Below are 19120 nucleotides of genomic sequence, written 5' to 3' on the forward strand. Positions count from 1 at the left end.
AATGCGGAGTTTCCCCGTGTGTTAAGTTCAAACACAAATACCTAACGAACTGACAAGATGAACGATTTTAGACTACGGTAGGATATAAATGCATTTTCAGATCCTTTTTTCGCTTGTTCTATTAAAATCTTACCACGTAAATTCCTTAACTCTCTTTTTTATTTAATTGAATGTTGATTTTGTTTGCCTCAAAACAAACTGTTTTTCCTGTGAATAATTTTCAATCTCCTTGCTTCTAGTATGAAAAATTTGCAAATCATCTTTGACAGACGACGCGAGCACGAATCGCAATCTGTCAACAAAGTTCTAAATACACATAAAAATAGTCCGCTGTCGAGTTTTAATTTGATTTAGAATGACAAGACATTTCATCGTTCTTTGTAGAACAATCCACGATAACAATACACGTTTGTATTTTATTGATCTTTCTAGGGATGTTGCGACTTTAATAATAAATATTCGTGTAGTAATATGCCCTAACTTTTCTGTACGAAAGGAGACCGTAAAGACAGAGCACACTAAAGAGCACACGAAACTTGAGGATGAAGACGAAGATGTGTTGACATGGTTGATAAGATCTGATACGTAAAATGCATAAAACTTAAATTTTCTCGGTAAAAAGTCACTTACTATTATTTCTCTTTCAAAACTGCCATTAAGGAAACACGCATTAAAAATACCCGTTTGGAAAAAGGGGGGGGGGGGGTCTCAACGGAAGATTCCGGGAACGTTCGGCCTGATATATATATTTAGCCGACTTGTTAAGAATGTAAATTATTTGAATTAATATGGGGAGGTTTGGTGAAATGTTCGCCGATTATGGTTAGATAATTGTTTTCCATTGATTTGTGACTAATTAACTTTTGAGCTGCAAAAAAAATCAGTTTCTTTTAACGGAACTATCCATTTGATTTTTAGGGGGGGGGGGGGGGGCTGCTAGGATAAATAGGTAGGATAGGAGTTATGAGTAAAAAAAAAGGCAGGATGACACACTTGCAAAAAAAAATAAGACAATTTTGGTAAAAAAGTCAGGATAAACTAAAAAAAAAAAGGCAGGACCAGAGATATATAATACAATTAGTCCAAATAATTATGACGTCTGGGACGGCTATTTAAATTTTTTTCTGGGACGCCTTGTAGGATTTCATCCCCCCCCCCCCCCCCATAAAAATCAAATGGTAGCTCCCTAAAGCAATTTTTAAAAATCCATATTGCAAAGACACACAAAAAAAAAGAAAAACCTAAAAAAAAGTATGGATGTCAAATGATTGCTTACTCCTTAGAAAAGAAGTGCGTTCCCTTGGAAATGTTACATGTAGGTAAAGCCCCTAATTATGATTGACTTATTGCAACTGTAAAAGAGAGTACAATAAATTGAAAAAGAAATTAAAAAAGGATTTTTTTCATTCCTTAATAAAACAAATGAATGAGATAAACCCAAAGAACACCAAAAAATTTTGGGGAAGCATTAATAATTACAAAAAAAAGAATAATAATTGTGAGCCTGCTATTTCTGCCAAAGAAATTGGGAGATTCACTATAGAAATTTGCTTGCTTCAAGTAATAATGATACATTTACTGATACAAATCAAAATATAGAGAACAAAAATCACAACTTTTCTAATACATCCCTTAATGTCCCTATTACACGTAAAGAAATCAAAGACTGTATTAAGAAGTTAAAAAAGGGAAAATCTGGAGGTCCTGATTTGATAATTAATGAATTTCTAAAGGTGTGGTCAAACACTCTAGTTTTACTTTTGACAAAACTTTTTAATAAGATACTTAACTCAGAAAAATTCCCCAAAATTTGGAACATTTCTCTATTGACATCAATTTATAAATCTGGTGACCCATCTGATTGTGGGAACTATAGGTATAAGCATAACAAGCTGTCTTGGTAAAGTCTTTACATCCATTTTACAAAAACGACTTAGTGATTTTCTTGAAACACATAATTTATTATTTTCAAATCAAGGTGGTTTTAGAAAAAAATTACAGAACTGTAGATCATGTCTTTATTTTAAAAACAATAATAAACAAATATTTGTTTAAAAATTAAATGTAAAAAGAAACTATATATGTGTGTTTTGTAGATTTTAAAAAGGCTTTTGACAGTGTCTGGAGATCAGCTCTGTTCTTAAAATTACAAAATAAAGAAATACAAGGCAAATTTTATATATCCTGCATGACATGTACTCTAATACCTTATATTCATGTAAATATCAAAATATGTTTACCAAGCCTTTTCTTGATAATCAGGGTGTCAAACAAGGTGACAGTTTAAGTCCAACTTTATTTACTGTAAATTCAGAAATTATTGTGAGGTTTTGATTATTGCGAAAAATGCGACAGACTTGTAAACGCAATAATTTTAACTCGCATTTTGAAATCATTGATATGAATTAAACAGGATTTTTCTCAAAATCATTATAATTAAAATCGCATTTAAGTCTAAAATGACAAAATCGCAATAATAAATGCACGCAATAATTTCTGAATTTACAGTAATATATTTGTTGATGACATAGAAAATACTTAGATACAAACTTAACTAGTGCAGTAAACTTAAATGGTCAAAAAGTGAACCATTTATTGTATGCTGATGATTTATTATTGATATCGGAATATGCAGATGGTCTCCAGAACTCTCTTGATTCTTTACAAAAACATAGTACTGAATGGAAACTGGACTTGAACCTTAAGAAAACAAAAATAATAATTTTCTCTAAAACTAAAAGTAAATTAAAAAAACGTTTACTTTTATTACAGTTCTAATGCAATTGAAATTGTTGATTGTTATAAATACTTAGGAGTTGATTTTCATAGCTCTGGAAAATTTATACAAGCAGTGTCAAGCCTCTCAGATAAAGCTAAAACAGCATATTTTGCATTGAAGTCCAAACTACCATATAGTGAAAATTTGTCTGTTAAGACTTGGCTCCAGCTTTTTAATTCAATGATAACTCCTATTTTAACTTGTGGATCAGAAGTATGGCAGAGCTCCAGATAAGAATTCACAAATTGGGGTTTTTACCCACCATTTTCTTATATAATTGGGTGATAAAGTTTTTTAATTGCATTATCAATTCCAATTCACCCCTCAAGTTAATACCAAATTGGGTTTTTCACCACCAAGCTCCTTAATGTATTGGGTTTTTTCATCAACACAATATTGAATATTTAGGCAATATCGACCCCAGATTTTTTTCCATCTTAAATATGTCATGTTGTATGTTTCTTTCTTTGTTTAGCTGTTTTATTTGGTTTAGGGTTAGGGTTATGGTTATTTGCTAGCTGTTTTATTTGGTTTATTCACTGAGGAGCAATTATAGTTTTAATTTGTGTCCCGTTTCAAACCTTCAGCCAGTTTTGTATTTTCTCACAAAAACGGATATGTGTATTCACAGGCACTCGTCTTATACCTTTATATAATAAATTCTGAGACCAGTGCCTGTGTGTGTATTCATTAATTAACCGTAAAATGAAAAAAAAAAATAGAATATAAACTCTAATTATACTTGAATGTTTTTGTTTTATTCAATTTACATAAATCTGGGTTTAGTTGTCTTTTTTTAGAACTTTTGGTTTCTGATGCTTTATCATGTCATAATTGATTTGGCCATTTCATTTTTTCCAACTGATTTCGTTTTTGGCGAAACCCCGTGTTTATTAGCAATGTTCTCGTTAAGGTACGCACACACGCCTGTGCGTTCGATGGACGCTTCCTAGTCTTGTTATAATATCATCATAACTTTCCCTCAGCTTTTCAAAAGAAGCAGAAAACATGCTTCTATTCAATATTTTTACCGGACATTAACTTTCGTTTTAATTCAATGTATGTTATGATAAATCCCAAGCAATGCGAAAAAATATGACTACATGACACACGCTAATTGGATAAACGCCGAGAAGATCGAAATGTTTTCAAAAACACGTGTACCTATTGAGCAAGCGAAAACTTCAACAGAACCCATTTTAGCGGCTTGATGCAGGGATCTATTTTTAGAACGAAAGGAAATTTCCAATTATAAATATTATAAAAATAGATTTACGCGACGACTGTAAACAGATAAGGGTAAATAACGCAAACGGTAACCAATAAAAGGGTTGAGAACTCATGGTTTTGGCATATAATTGGGTTTTCCTTTGAATTAATTGGGTTATTGAACCCTGCAATGGGTAATTGCATTGGGTTTTTTATTATTTCTATTGCGTGATCACGCAAATACGCAGCTTATCTGGAGCTCTGCAGTATGGTTATCAGAATTCAAACCAAATTTTGAAGCATTTAATAGACAAAAGTAAATTAGACAAAACACAAAACTCCATATTTAAAAACATACTTGTGGTTCATGGAAAGTCTTCCAATCTAGCAGTGCGGTGTGAATTGGGCACTTTACCCATTAGCATTAAATGTTATCAACTTATGTATAAATATTATGAGCGTCTCAGTAATATTGGTGAACAATCTGGTGGTCTGCATGAAATTTTCAAGGCTGCTTTTGAAGTGGACAAAACTCTCACAAATAGAGAAAATTCATGGTCTTATAAACTATCTGAATTAATGAAATATATTGCAATACCCTTTAACAAGCATTGTAATAGTTATTTCAAACAGAAACTAGAAGATTTCTACAAAAATAAAATTATATTTGAACTTTCTAAAATAAAAGATGGACACTGTGGTAAACTTTTATTTTTTAGTAAAATTTAAACAACAAGAATATTTAAATTTTAATATTTCTAAATACCTTTAACCCTTTCCTCCATAATGACGCCTTTTGACGCCACCCCCCTTACTCAATAATGACGCCTTTTGACGCCTTTGTAGTACCTCAGTTGAAACACTTTGACTACAAAGTGTCTGCAGTTGACTTAATAAAATTGGTATCCATTATGAAAAGGAATATCATAGGAATATATATATATCCGACTCAAATTTATTTGATGAAATAGTTGTTTTTCGCAATGCCTTAATACTTTAAAGCATATATGTTCAGCATTTTATCAAAAAAATCCTATGCGAATCAAGTATGCAAAAAAAAAAAAATTCAATGGAGGAAAGGGTTAATTGAAAAAAGCTCACTAAATTAAGAATAATGCACACTCATTAGCAATAGAAACTGGGAGGTATGCAAGACCAAAAATACCATCTATTGAGAGATTTTGTAAATTTTGCACAGGAAAAATTGAAAATGAGATTCATTTCTTGATTGAATGTCTGCAATATAACAAAATTAGATCTAAATATAAAATTAATGATATAAATTTAAATAATTTGGATGAAAATTTTACCAAAATGTTAAATCCTATGTCTGAAAAGGAATTAAAATCTATTTGTATGTATATTGAAGAAGCTCTTGATTTGAGAGACCACCATACCATTTCATCAGATAATAATCCTTGACAGTAGTTTGTCCATATACATATATATATATATAAATATCTTATATTGTGTGTTTTAAGTAAATATATGAAAATCTAGAATAATACTGAAATATAAGTCTATGGTATCAATATCAGTTTATTAATGTATTTGTATACATAGAATTACCTTGACTTGTTCCATGAATCTTTATTTCATTTGTGCGTTGTTTTAATATTATTAATTATCTGTATTTGGATCACGCCTCTATTGAGCTCTTTCCAATAAAATATTGAATTGAATTGAATAAACAGGAATCTCAGGAGGGGGCACTTCCTATACATACATGTATAAGGTGTCAGCTGGGAACAGTATATTTAATACATGTACACATGTTCCCAATGCATAGTCGGATCCTTGAGTTGATTGTATAGGGAATGACTCGAGTAGGGACCCCCTCTTAGGCAGTAAAAGGGCCCCCTCTTATGAAAATTTCTAGATCCACCATTGATTTCTAGCTTAAAAATATGTGAATAGGTGTTGAAATATTCAGAATATTAAATCAACAAATTAAAAGGTAAATATGGTATACTGTATGATTGCCAATGAGACAAATCTAGTCTCTAGACAATAGACACAATTGCATTAGAAATTAACAACTTTAGGTCACTGTATGGCCTTCAACAATGATAAAACCAGAAACTACTATAAGTTACAATAAGGAGGCTCGAGGGTACATGTATAAAAATTTAAGAGAAAAATAAACATTTATTTTTTCTTTACAAAGGAGTAGATTCAGTAAGACCCCTTTTTGGCCCCAAAATATAGCAGTTTTACAAAATTGTGAAAATGTAATCCTTAAGCTATTTATTGGAAAGTAGCATGCTTCTGCTAAATAAATATAGGATGTTTTTGACAATACAATGCATATATCAGGTACTAGCATCATTAAGTTATGCTAAATTACTGAAATCTTCAAAATTTTAGAGTTTTTGGTAAATTTTAGACGGTTTCTGTCTTAAATGAAAGTGTAAATTTTCCCCTTACATTATGATATTGTAATTATTCGTGTTCATTTATAATATTGAAATGTTAATTATACCCCATGCAACGAGTTGCGGAGGGTATAATGTTTTTGACCCGTTCGTCCGTCCGTCAGTCCTGTTTATTGTCATCACAAACCATGCATCAGAATTTCATGAAACCTTTTCAGATAATAAGGACATACTATGTTGTTGTGCATATTGACGGGAAATTGCGATTCAATTTTTTTTCTAGGAGTTACGCCCCTTTGAACATATTTACTTTAATGTACTACTGCAACAGTTTGTCATCGCAACTCCTCTCAAACCACACAACAGAATTTCAAGAAACCTTTTCAGATAATAAGGACATACTATGTAGTTGTGCATATCGAGGGAAATTGCGATTCAATTTATTTTCTAGGAGTTACGCCCCTTTGAACTTATTTACTTTAATGTACTACTGCAACAGTTTGTCATCTCATCTACTCTCAAACCACACAACAAAATTTCATGAAACCTTTTCAGAAAATAAGGACATACTATGTAGTTGTGCATATCAACGGGAAATTGCGATTCAGTATTTTTCCTAGGAGTTACGCCCTGTTGAACTTATTTACTTCAATGTTCTACTGCAACAGTTTGTTATGGCAACTCCTCTCAAACCACACAACAGAATTTCACGAAACCTTTTCAGATAATAAGGACATACTATGTAGTTCTGCATATCGACGGGAAATTGTGATTCAATTTTTTTTCTAGGAGTTACGCCCCTTTGAACTTGTTTGCTTCAATGTACTTCTGCAACAGTTTGTCATCTCAACTCCTCTGAAACCACACAACAGATTTTCATGAAATTTTGTAGATAATAAAGACATACTATTTAGATGTGCATATTGGCAGGAAATTATTTTTTCTTATACAATTTTTTTTTCTTACACTAATTTAATTTCTCCAATGACAATGTGGGGACGTGGGGTATGTGAGTGTGCTCACTAAGGTTCTTTAATTGTATTTAATGATAATACATAATATATATATACATGTAAAGGTTGAGGATGAACACAGATGCGGCCACTTTCATTTTTTGACAAAAACCATCAGAAAAGTGACATTTTTTGGCAAATTCAATAGATTTTTCATACGAAAGCTTGAATCTGAGCGTTTTTAATGACTAAGTCAGTCAAAATCTTTCACATTAACTAATTGAATCAATTGAAATAGACAGTTAAGAGTTTAAAAAGTGTCCAAAATCTTTCGTTAGATGAATTTGAAATTTGAGGCCAAAATCGGAACCTTACCTACTCCTTTTATTTGTTACCTTAAGTACTAGTAGTTGTTACTTTATCATATGGTACAAAAATAATTTTAAAAAATCAATTTTTGATGGCCTCTAATGAATTGTAAAATGCAGGTATCATTAAAATTGCTCAAAATTATCTCCCTTTGGTATAAAAATGCCATTTTTGGAACTCATCGGTGACCTTTATTTTTTATTATTATTTTCAATTAAGCTGTTCTTAAACTAAACTATTGTAAAATTTGAGCGATTTCTGTAATTAAGTTCTCTTATTTCGGTATAACCTCTATTTCTGCTATTAGTTCAACAGAAAAAAGGTACCTTTACAAAAATGTATGCTTCTTTCGAAGGCAGGTTGTGAATGGTGACCCCATTTTTTTTTATTAAGTATAAGATTTAAGTACGTTTATCATTTTTACAGAAACAATTTTTCCTTGTAGATGTTGCAGATACATTCATACAAATGATGTTGAAGAAACAAAGAGAAAAGGAACTTGGACTGTACCATTCTGTTTGCAGCTTCTAAGGTGACGTATACTTATTTAAATGTTTTGTAAAAATAAGAAGATGTGGTATGATTGTAAATGAAACAACTCTCCATGAGAGACCAGTGAGACAAAAATTAACAACCATAGGTAACTGTACATCCTTCAACAATGAGCTATACAATGTCAAGGACTTGAAATTACCAATGAACAACTTAGGGCCTGATTTATTAACAAAACATTGAACGATAAACTGTTATGATATACAGCAACAAACTACTGAATTACAAGCTCCTGAATTGAGACAGACACATGAAGTTTGTAAAACATTAAAAATGGTTGCTGGCACGAAACCCTCCTTCTAACCTATGTAAGTGGTGCAACATTTCAACTAGCAAGCTATAAAAATCATTTGAAAAGGGCTTAATTCTAAGATCAATACAAAGTCAAAGCACAATAAAAAATCCTAAAACAAAAACACATGAAATTCACATCTGAGATTTAAAGCAGTTACTGAAAGCATGTTCTAATAATCAATATTTTATCCTTGTTCTCACACAATGGGCTGAATTTCTCTTAAGGGCATACCGTACAGTTTTGATCCTGTATTTACAAGTTCGTGAAAATTTGCATATAGGCTATTTTTTACCTGATTAAATCAAATATGTAATAAAAAATATACCTTCATGTGCTACTTTTTGAGAAAAATGAGGTCGAAATTTTGTATATTTGTTCAAAATTCAGATATGTGGCCGTATTTTCTTTTTTCGAAAAAAAGACATAATTTTTTTGTTATAAAAGATAAACACAAATTGTTTTTTGTTAAAGTCATATGAAACGAGTGAGTGGTGAAAAATAATGTTTGTCCAATTCTTGAACCAATGGATGTATACATTCATAAACTTTGTCCTATGTGCACGATTTTATCATTATTTTCGCAAATATATCATATAATCGCCAATTTTTTCTCTCTCTGTTTGTTATGATTGAACAAATATGGCTGCTCATTAAATGCCGTGATTTGAAGCCGAGTTTAACCGATTGTCACCTTATAGTAAACAAATCACAAGAAGCATGGGTATTGAGCACGTGTTTAACATGTATAATCAGACATTTGTTTATTTCAATGACAGATCCATGCGTATTGTGGTCACTGGATTTTTACGAGGAGGGTTACGCTCGGGTCACTATGCATACGGAAAATATGTCGGCAAATTGCTTGCTGGCAGCAAGCAATTAAAAATAAGTACTCTTCTTCTAAATGTGGACAAATTAAAGAATTTTCCTCAGAAAAAAGTATATGTACATAAGTTGTTTAATGAAAACTAACCATTTAGTTATAAAAAACATATGCATATTTTTTTTTAATTTGAGGTTTCTTATGACTTTAAATAATCGGTAATTTCTGTATTTTATAAGTATCCTAAAAAATTATGCATTTTTTATTCCGAAATAACTTGTATTTATCAAATGTTCATGAATTGAGGAAAAATATGTCATTTTTGGCTTTATGTTTATCAAAATTAAAAAAATCCTTATTTACAGTTTTATAAAATTTGGGTCACATAATCTCCCTGCAAATTGAAAGTCAAACAAATTGCTGTTTTGAAAAATGGGGTTCCATAAACTCGTTTTCAAATAAATTCAGTTTGAATGATAAAAATCAGTCGAAAAATGCATTTTTCCCTGGTATGTTAAAGTTTGATGTCGCGAAAATAACATTTTGCATTAGCAACGTCATTACCTTAATTTTACAATTAAATATAAAAAACATGATACTTTTTTACCAATTATGTTGATAAAAAGGAACTTCCCTCCAAGTCTATTTTTAGTCGGGGGGAATTACCCCTAGTTTTTTATAGGAAACTGTTTATAGCACCCTTAGATTTTTAATTTTTGGTCCTGTTTTCAAATTGGTCTACATCAAGGTACAAAGGGTCCAAAATTAAACTTTGTTTGATTTTAACAAAAGTTGAATTCTTGGACTTCTTTGATGCTGAATCTAAACATGTACTTAGATTTTTGATTATGGACTGTTGGTCCAAATCGGGGTTAAAATTAAACTTTGTTTGATTTCAACAAAAATGGGGTTCTTTAATATGCTGAATCTAACCGTGTATTTAGATTTTTAATATTTGGGCCCGGTTATCAAATTGATCCACATTGACATGCTTGAGGTCTAAAGGGTCTAAAATTGCACATTATTTGATTTCATCAAAAATTGAAATCTTGGGGTTCTATGATCATGATGATATGCTGAATCTAACCATGTATTTATATTTTGGATATTTGACCATAATAGGTAAATGTCCAATTTAAAATTTATAATTTTTTTTCTCGCCTTGACGGAGTAAAAAATGAGACATAGGTATGGTGTTCCCCGCTGCGGCAGCATCAACAATGTATTAGTTTGTGATTAGGTCAATTTATGGTGAACCACTAGTGGTAGGTCAATGATGTTTGGTATGCAGTTGTATAAGCATTTGCATATATATATCTCATTTTCATGGAGATTTTTTGACTCCGCCTCCTTAGTCATGGTCTATAGACTTTAATAATTTTGCTAAGTTAATATGTATTAGTTTGTGATAAGGTCAGTTCAAGGGGAACTATTAGTGGTAGGCCAATGTTAATTGGTGTTCAGTTTTATAAACATTAGCACATCTCATTTCCATGGAGAATATTTGGCCCTGCCCCCTCAGTCATGGTCTATTGACTTTGAAACTTTTGCTTAGTTTACATGTATTAGTTTGTGATAATATCAGTTTAATAAGATGAACTGCTAATGTTAAGTCAATGATATTTGGTATCAAGGTTGGGCGGTAAATACCACCCCCGGTATTTACCAGTGGTATTTACCGGTATTTACCGCCCCGGACAATACTCCCCAAGTGGTCAATACTGGCAAATACTGGTCAATTGAAATTTTCATGGTTGTTTCTACTATTAATTGAAGTAAAATCTTGATAAAAAGTCAAATATAATGTGTCAGCTTATAAAATTAATGAATTTGATATGTTTTATTCATAATCATTTATATAAAACTTATTCTTACTGATTTAAAATTTAGTTTTTATGAATAATGATATTGCATACTTCATTGTACTTAAGATATATATATATATATACAAATTTATATTTGATTTCAACATGTTTAAATCAATATATTTTTATTCAAAATTATGATTTTACAGGTAATTAAAATTAAAGGTAAATAAAACTACAGGTAAATGAAGTTACATGGGTCTTTTTACCTATCACCTGGCATTGCTATGTGTGAAAATTTAATTACTAAAACAACAGCCTCCAATAAAAGTTGACAGTACATATGGGTTGAAAGTAATAAAATTGATATATGAAGACTCCCTTAAACAATAAATTATTTCCTGTTGATAGCTATTTAACTGTGAGATAAAAATCTTCTTCATGCTGGAAATGGAAATTTGAAGCAGGGACAAAAAGTTTTTATCTTTTACTATAATATTATGTACACATTAATCAATGTAGATCCCTGTTTGAATTTACAATAGAATTAGAAATGAAAGCATTAAAAATGATTTGAACACTTTCTATATAAATTAATTATTAATTGTAATTATAATTGATCAAGTAGATAGTGGTTTTTATAGTAATGACCACTAAAAATTTCAATCGACCAGTATTTGCCGGTATTTCCCAGTATTTCCTGGTAAATACCGGTATTTACCACTGGCATGGTCAATACTAGAATACTAGTATTGACCGCCTTTTTGCCAACCTTGTTTGGTATGCAAATTTATTGTCATTTGAAAGTGTTGTTTTCATGGAGATTATATAGCCCCACCCCTGATCATGGTTCATTGACTTGAAACTTTTACATAGTTTAAAAGTTAATGTTTGTGTTTAGGTTCGTTTAAAGGGAACTACTTATTATGAGTCAATGGTAATTGGTATGCAGTTGTATTATATTTATCATTGGCACATCTCATTCCATGGAGATTGTTTAGCCATGTACCTTCAGTCATTGTTCATAGACTTTGAATATTTGCATAACTTACATGTTAAATTATTGCTATTTAATTTCAACATTGCATTATCAAAATTACATGAATATTTGCATAACTTGCATGTTAAAATATTGCTATTTAATCTCAACATTGCATAATCAAAATTACCTGAATATTTGCATAACTTACATGTTAAAATATTGCTATTTAATTTCAACATTGCATTATCAAAATTACAAAAAGGCGATACATATCTCTGTGATAACAGTTTATTAAGTGTAAGTTCTTAGACCACATTCATTCTGTGTCAGAAACCTATCTTGTGTCAACTATATAATCACAATCCAAATTCAGAGCTGTATCAAGCTTAAATGTTGTGTCCATACTTGCCCGAACTGTTCAGGGTTCGACCTCTGTGGTCCTATAAAGCTGTGCCCTGCGGAGCATCTGGTTTGTAAAGTGAAATTCTCTCTTATTATAAGTAATAGGATAACTATATTTGGTATGTGAGTACCTTGCAAGGTCCTCATGGCTGTCCTACAGTTTTCACTTGACCTCGACCTCCTTTCATGGATCAGTGAACAAGGTTAAGTTTTGGTGGTCAAGTCCATATCTCAGATACTAAAAGCAATATGTCTAGTATATTTGGTGTATGGAGGACTGTAAGGTGTACATGTCCAACTGGCAGGTGTCATCTGACCTTGACCTCATTTCCATGGTTCAGTGATTATAGTTGAGTTTTTGTGGGTTTTTTTCTGTTTTTCATATACTATTTGCAATAGGTCTAATATATTTGGTGTATGGAAATAATAACAGAATGATTGTTAGGTGTACATTTCTAGCTGGTATGTGTCATCTGCCCTTGACCTCATTTTCATGGTCAGTGGTCAAAGTTAAGTTTTTGAGTTTTTGTCTTTTTATCTAATACATGTACTATATGCAATAAGTCTACTGCTATAATAACTATATTAGGTGTATGGAAATATATTAGTTGTATGGAAGAATTATTAGCTGTATAGATGTGTGCCTTGTATGGTTCATCTCACCTTGCCTGTCCTTGGCCTCGTTTTCATGGTTTAGTGGTCAATTTTTAGTTTTTTTTTGGTTAATGTTAAGGTTATGTTTCAATTGTATTGTAATAAAGCTTTATTTTAAGGACTACAAAAGAAGGCGAGACATTTCAGCGTGTGCACTCTTGGTTTTATATTAAACCCTAGAAAGAAGCTACAGATTAATGTTAACTGCAAAAATACTAAAATCCTTTATTAATTAGATCATGTAGATACAGGAAATGAAAATATTTTGAATTTTTTTATCATAAAAATGGTTATGCTTATATATTCAAGTTTCACTAAATTCCAAGAAGGGTTTCCACAAATAACAATGACTGATTTTCAAAATGATCATCATGTAAAAATGAAGAGATGTGCTAAGATTGCCCATGAAAACTATCTTTATGAACAATGACAGTTCAGTGGTTTGCTTTCAGCCTTTAGCAAAAATAATTACCATATATATTGTAATAAGCTATTAATAAAAGCCCCCCATTGTAAAATGTTAAACAATTAAAAAGTAAAAAACAGCGTCCTGATTTTTATAAGTTCGAAGAATAAAATTGAGTCATATTATGGTATGATGTTGTTGTTAGCGATGTATGTCGACACATATGGTTTCCGGATAATTATATAGTTTAAGTGAATGGATATCCATGAAATTTTACACAAGGTTTAATACCAAAAAGGAAGGTTGGGTTGATTTTTGGGGTGATGGTACCAACAGTTTAGAAGTTAGGGGCAAAAAAGAAGCATTTTTGTAGTTTCCAGACATTAACTTGTGTGCCAGTGTACTAATCTCTCTGAAATTGTTCTTCAAGGCTCCATATCACAAAGGGTAGACTGGAATTGTTTGAAGGGGTAATTGCCTCAAACGATCAGGAAATAGGGGGTCAAAACAAGCATTTTTCTAATTTCCAGACAATATTTTGTGTTTAAGTGTATGGATTTCTTTAAAATTGTACTGCAAAGTACCATACCACAAAGGAAAAGGCTGGGATTAAGTTTTGGGGTAATTACTGAAAGGGGGTTGAAAAAAATTGGGGGAGGGGGATTTTTTTTCCTCATAATTTTGATCAAAATCCAAATACAGACAGTCTATCAAGCTTGAATATTGTGTCCAAACATGCACCAACTGGTCAGTCAAATAACAAGGCTGCGCTACACATCATTTTCTAAATCATATTAATCTGACATGTTAAAGTTTGTACATTATGAAGTTACTAACCTGTTGATTTTGTGTATTTCAGATTATTATTGAAAAAAGAGCACTTTGAAGTACTAGGAGAATTTGAAAACATCTTGGTGAAATGGTCTGACTGATTATGACAGAACAGCAAAAGAAATGACGAAAAATTACACATCTTATCAAAATAGTACTACATGTACTAGAAACTAAAAGCTACTTGCAATTTTTACTGGTTTTGAGATCAGTAACAGTCTGACAAGGAAAGAATTTAATGAACATGATTATGATGCCTCTTGATAAATATAAAAACATATTGACTGTAAAATAATTACCAGTTACCAATTATATCTGTTGTTTACAAAATTTGTTATTTGGAAATATCTGTTGAATGTTTTGAAATTAAAATGTGTTAACTTAAATGATTTAAGAATTGAAGTCTTTAAATGATACAAAAGCAAGGATACATGGAATGATTGCAATTGAGACAACTACTAGCCCTGCATAATAGGTCACTGATGTAAACAAGTACAGGTCACCTGAAGTCTTCAACAATAAGCAAAAGCCTTAATTTAAAGATCGTTATACATGGGCTTATTAAGTCCCAATATAATGGTATCTACATCATTTGCTGTCAAATTTTTGTTTGTATGTTTCTGATGAAGGTTAATTAAAATAAGCCCAGCACACCTAATTTGTGAACTGTTTTCTTTTAATTTCAAAAAAGAAAGCTAATAGACAAATTTAAGCAAAAAAACAAAAAAAAGGAAATCCATTTAATATGGCAGACAGCAACCAAACACAACCAGTGGACATAATGAACATGTTTTTGAGTGCTCAAACTGCACTATAACATTAGACACAAAAACATCTTATATAATGCTGGATTACACAAAAGTGTTTAAATCATCTGCTCTTCTCTGGTGTTTAAAAATTGTACAGATTTGGTGTCACAATATCTCAGTAACATGGGTTAGAATTTCGGCATGGGAAGAACAAAAAAATTGTGAAAGCAAATTTACAGATCTTACATTTTTGGGTTGATGTTTTGACGACTTGCATGTACATGTACAATATATACAAAAAGTTAGCTGCTTTTGAGACAACGGCAAAAATCATAGTGCAACAAATAAAATTGAGAAAGGAAATGGTGAATATGTCAAAGCAACAACCACCCGACCATAGAGCAAACAACAGCCGAAGTCAACCAATGGGTCTTCAATGTAGCGAGAATTCCTGCACCCGTAGGTGTCCTTCAGCTGGCCCCTAAAATATGCATAATAGTACAGTGATAATGGATGTCATACTAAACTCCGAATTATACACAAAAAACTAAAATTTAAAATCATACAAGACTAACAAAGGCCAGAGGCTCCTGACTTGGGACAGGCGCAAAATTGTGGCGGAGTTAAACATGTTTATGAGATCTCAACCCTCCCCTATACCTCTAGCCAATGTAGAAAAGTAAAAGAATAACAATACGCACATTAAAATTTAGTTCAAGAGAAGTCCGAGTCCGATGTCAAAAGATGTAACAAAAGAAAATAAATAAAATGACAATAATACATAAATAACAACAGACTACTAGCAGTTAACTGACATGCCAGCTCCAGACCTCAATTAAACTGATTAAACATGTTTATTACAGATATAATAACAATAAACTAAAATAACACTTACCACTACTAAATGATAAGGAACTTTCAGGAACTAATTGCAGCTACTGTCCAGGTAATGTTAAACAAATTTTCAGCTCCAACTGATCTGTTCAGTGAAGAGTTTTTATCATTTAAATAAAATGTGAACACATTCTAATCTTTTAGCAGACGTGAATATTCTCATGTGGCATTTATACCTATATGCAAGGGTACCTATATCTGGTGGTGATGATACACAGTGATAATTAACCATTTTTTTCTTCTTTTTGTTTAATTTTGAAAAAAAAATATGAAATTTTAACTTTTTTCAGCATTTTGGAAAAAAATAATTTTGTAAATTTTTCATGTTTTTTTCATTTATTTTTATAAGAATTAAATTTTAAAAGAATTTTTTTTTTAAATATTTAATTTTTTTTTTAATTTTTGAAAAATTTGATTTTTTGGAATTATTTTGCATTTATAAATTTTTTAAACTTTAAAAAAGTTAATTTTAGTTGCCTTCGTCCATGCAAGCATGGACTAAGTTAGCCTTGGTTGCCTTCGTCCATGCATGCATGGACTAAGTCTGTTGTGTTAGTCCATGCAAGCATGGACTAAGTTAGGGTTAGTTGCCTTAGTGCATGCATGCATGGACTAAGTCTGTTGTGTTAGGCCATGCATGCATGGACTAAGTTAACGTTAGTTACCTTCGTCCATGCATGCATGGAGTAAGCTTAGTTTCTAAGTTTTCATGTTTACAAATCATGAAAAGGTTTAGCCATACTATCATGTTTTGCAATTTATTTCCTAAGGTAAGTTATAATGCACAATATGTATGTAAAACATAATTAATAAGTTGAATATGAAAAAAACCAACTAAACCGAAAAAAAAGGTAATTACATCAAATTAAAAAATAATTGAACTAACACCATGAAATTAAGAGGTAAGAAGAAATGGAGGTTTTCTAGAATTGATGTTGATTTCCAGTTTTATTTAATACCTTGTTTATTATACATGTGAAAATTAAGGTGACAAATCTAAGGTAAAGTAGTGACTAAGACCAACGCGTCCGTTGTGTATATACCGCAAAGGATTTCTTAGTGCACTAAGAAGAAAGTTTAAGCACACAGGACTCTAAAAAAAACCGACCTTTTAAGGCCCCAAAGAACATGCCAGGATAAAAGAGAATATTAGTATATAACTCATATTAATGGTATCAATAGATATAGTAATTGTGAAGTAAAAAGACTTTTCAATCAGCGTGTGCCACTCGGCACGTCACCAACGGCTTAATGCAAATTCCCAATCATCACAATAAAAAGGGCTTTCAAACTAAATGGTAGACCCGACCCCAAACATAGAATGGTTAAAATTTTGAGTTGGAGCCATTAAACTGCTCTATAATTTGACGTAATTTGTCTCGAAAGCAGTACACTGCACTGTGAGTATTTGTTAGATAATCACGCGCGATTTTATTATTTAAAGCTTTAAGGAAATGCTGTACGAAATAACTAAGATCAGTTTATTTGTACTCGTAACAAAAAGGAGAAAAGATTGGGCTGCCTCTCTGCAATTTTGTCTAGTTACTAAAGTAAAATCAAACTTTAATTCTCCGGCAATGCACATGTTGATATATATATTGTATAGGTCATTCCAACACTTACACTTGTTCTTTTATTTGAGTGCCGGGCTATTTAATTACCATTTTAATTCAAAGCTTGGATTTGAATCCTTCATTCTCCAATACGTTTGAATTTCTACATACATCACAGAAAGTAATGAAAGTTGTGTGTTAAACGTCAATGCGAAAGCAAACAATCCATTAAAGAAGACTTTTAGAAGGCACATATTTATCTTTCGTCTGACAGCACGTATACACCACAGTTATAGTAAATTATATAAACATATAAAAAAAAATCGAACAAAAAAACATTATTTTTTTAGACAAAAAGAGAAAAGAACTGATAAGTGCGGGTTATCCATGCGCTTTTTAGCTTGCCTCCTTTATTTATGTTTCGATATTTCAAAACTTAATTATTCTTTTTATCTATTATAACACGTGAAAACCACACCGGTGAGACCATATATGTCATAAACTTACAGCTGGTCCTGAATATGCATGAAGTATTTGCCACTGGACTTTAAACAACAATCAATCACACTACAACTTATAGTATACTATAGTTGTGAAATACAAAATGTATATTATAATGATACAATTAGCCAAATAAATAGAATACAAATACACACTACTTTATATAACTGACACACTCTCTAAACTATATAAGTAGAGAAGCGAAAAGTTTCCTGTGAATACTAAACAACCTTTCGAAACAGCACATGTTTTAATGGGTTTCCATGCGGCGCTCAAATATTTTGCATGGTCTTTGGGTACTATAGTGTTTAGACATATATGATATTGTAAGAACCTTTAACGTATAATAGATTCAAATTCGTTATTTTCCTCAATAAAAAAAAAACCAAGCATGTATATTAAAACTTACGGTCAGACATCACTAATACGTGTATACACACATTAATTAATTCTTTATTAACGTTTAGCCCTACGGCACCTTTTAATTAAGAATGATGATGAGAGTAATAAAATAGGTATGTACTTTCTTACGTTATGGATCAATGATTTTGTTACCTGTTGACCCGGTTGATTACTAGCACGTGCCATTGAACTCGACCATTTTAACCAAAACAGATTTTGTTTTTTAAATTAACGCCATATATATATATATATATATATATATATATATATATATATATATATATATATATATATTTATATTTATACTAAGTACTGTATATATATTATATAGATTAGAAAATAAATATTAGAAGGAAACATTGTTCGAATGAAAATTTGTATACGGTGATACTTTAACACCGTCCCGACAGAGACTGACTGCAGTATTATGATCAGCTTTCGGAATCCGGAAAGTCTTTTTCGAATTTCCGGATGTCGGGAATATTTTTTTCCAAGTTTAATAGAGTAACTCGCACGAAAAAAAAATAAACATACGGTAAACTAGGATTAATCAACAGACAACGAATTAAAGCAACTGTCATATACA

The 19120-nt window shown here is 31.2% G+C and overlaps 1 long non-coding RNA gene across 1 annotated transcript; it reads left to right on the forward strand.

Moving 5' to 3' along the window:
* The first annotated feature begins 473 nt into the window (after positions 1 to 473).
* LOC143074711 (uncharacterized) lies at positions 474 to 14821 on the forward strand. Its single transcript, XR_012978023.1, has 3 exons — positions 474 to 614; positions 8131 to 8217; positions 14464 to 14821. It is a non-coding gene; the product is annotated as an uncharacterized LOC143074711 (long non-coding RNA).
* Positions 14822 to 19120: the final 4299 nt, after the last annotated feature.

The sequence above is a fragment of the Mytilus galloprovincialis genome, chromosome 5, assembly GCF_965363235.1.
Source record: "Mytilus galloprovincialis chromosome 5, xbMytGall1.hap1.1, whole genome shotgun sequence".
Classification (NCBI taxonomy): Eukaryota; Metazoa; Mollusca; class Bivalvia; order Mytilida; family Mytilidae; genus Mytilus; species Mytilus galloprovincialis.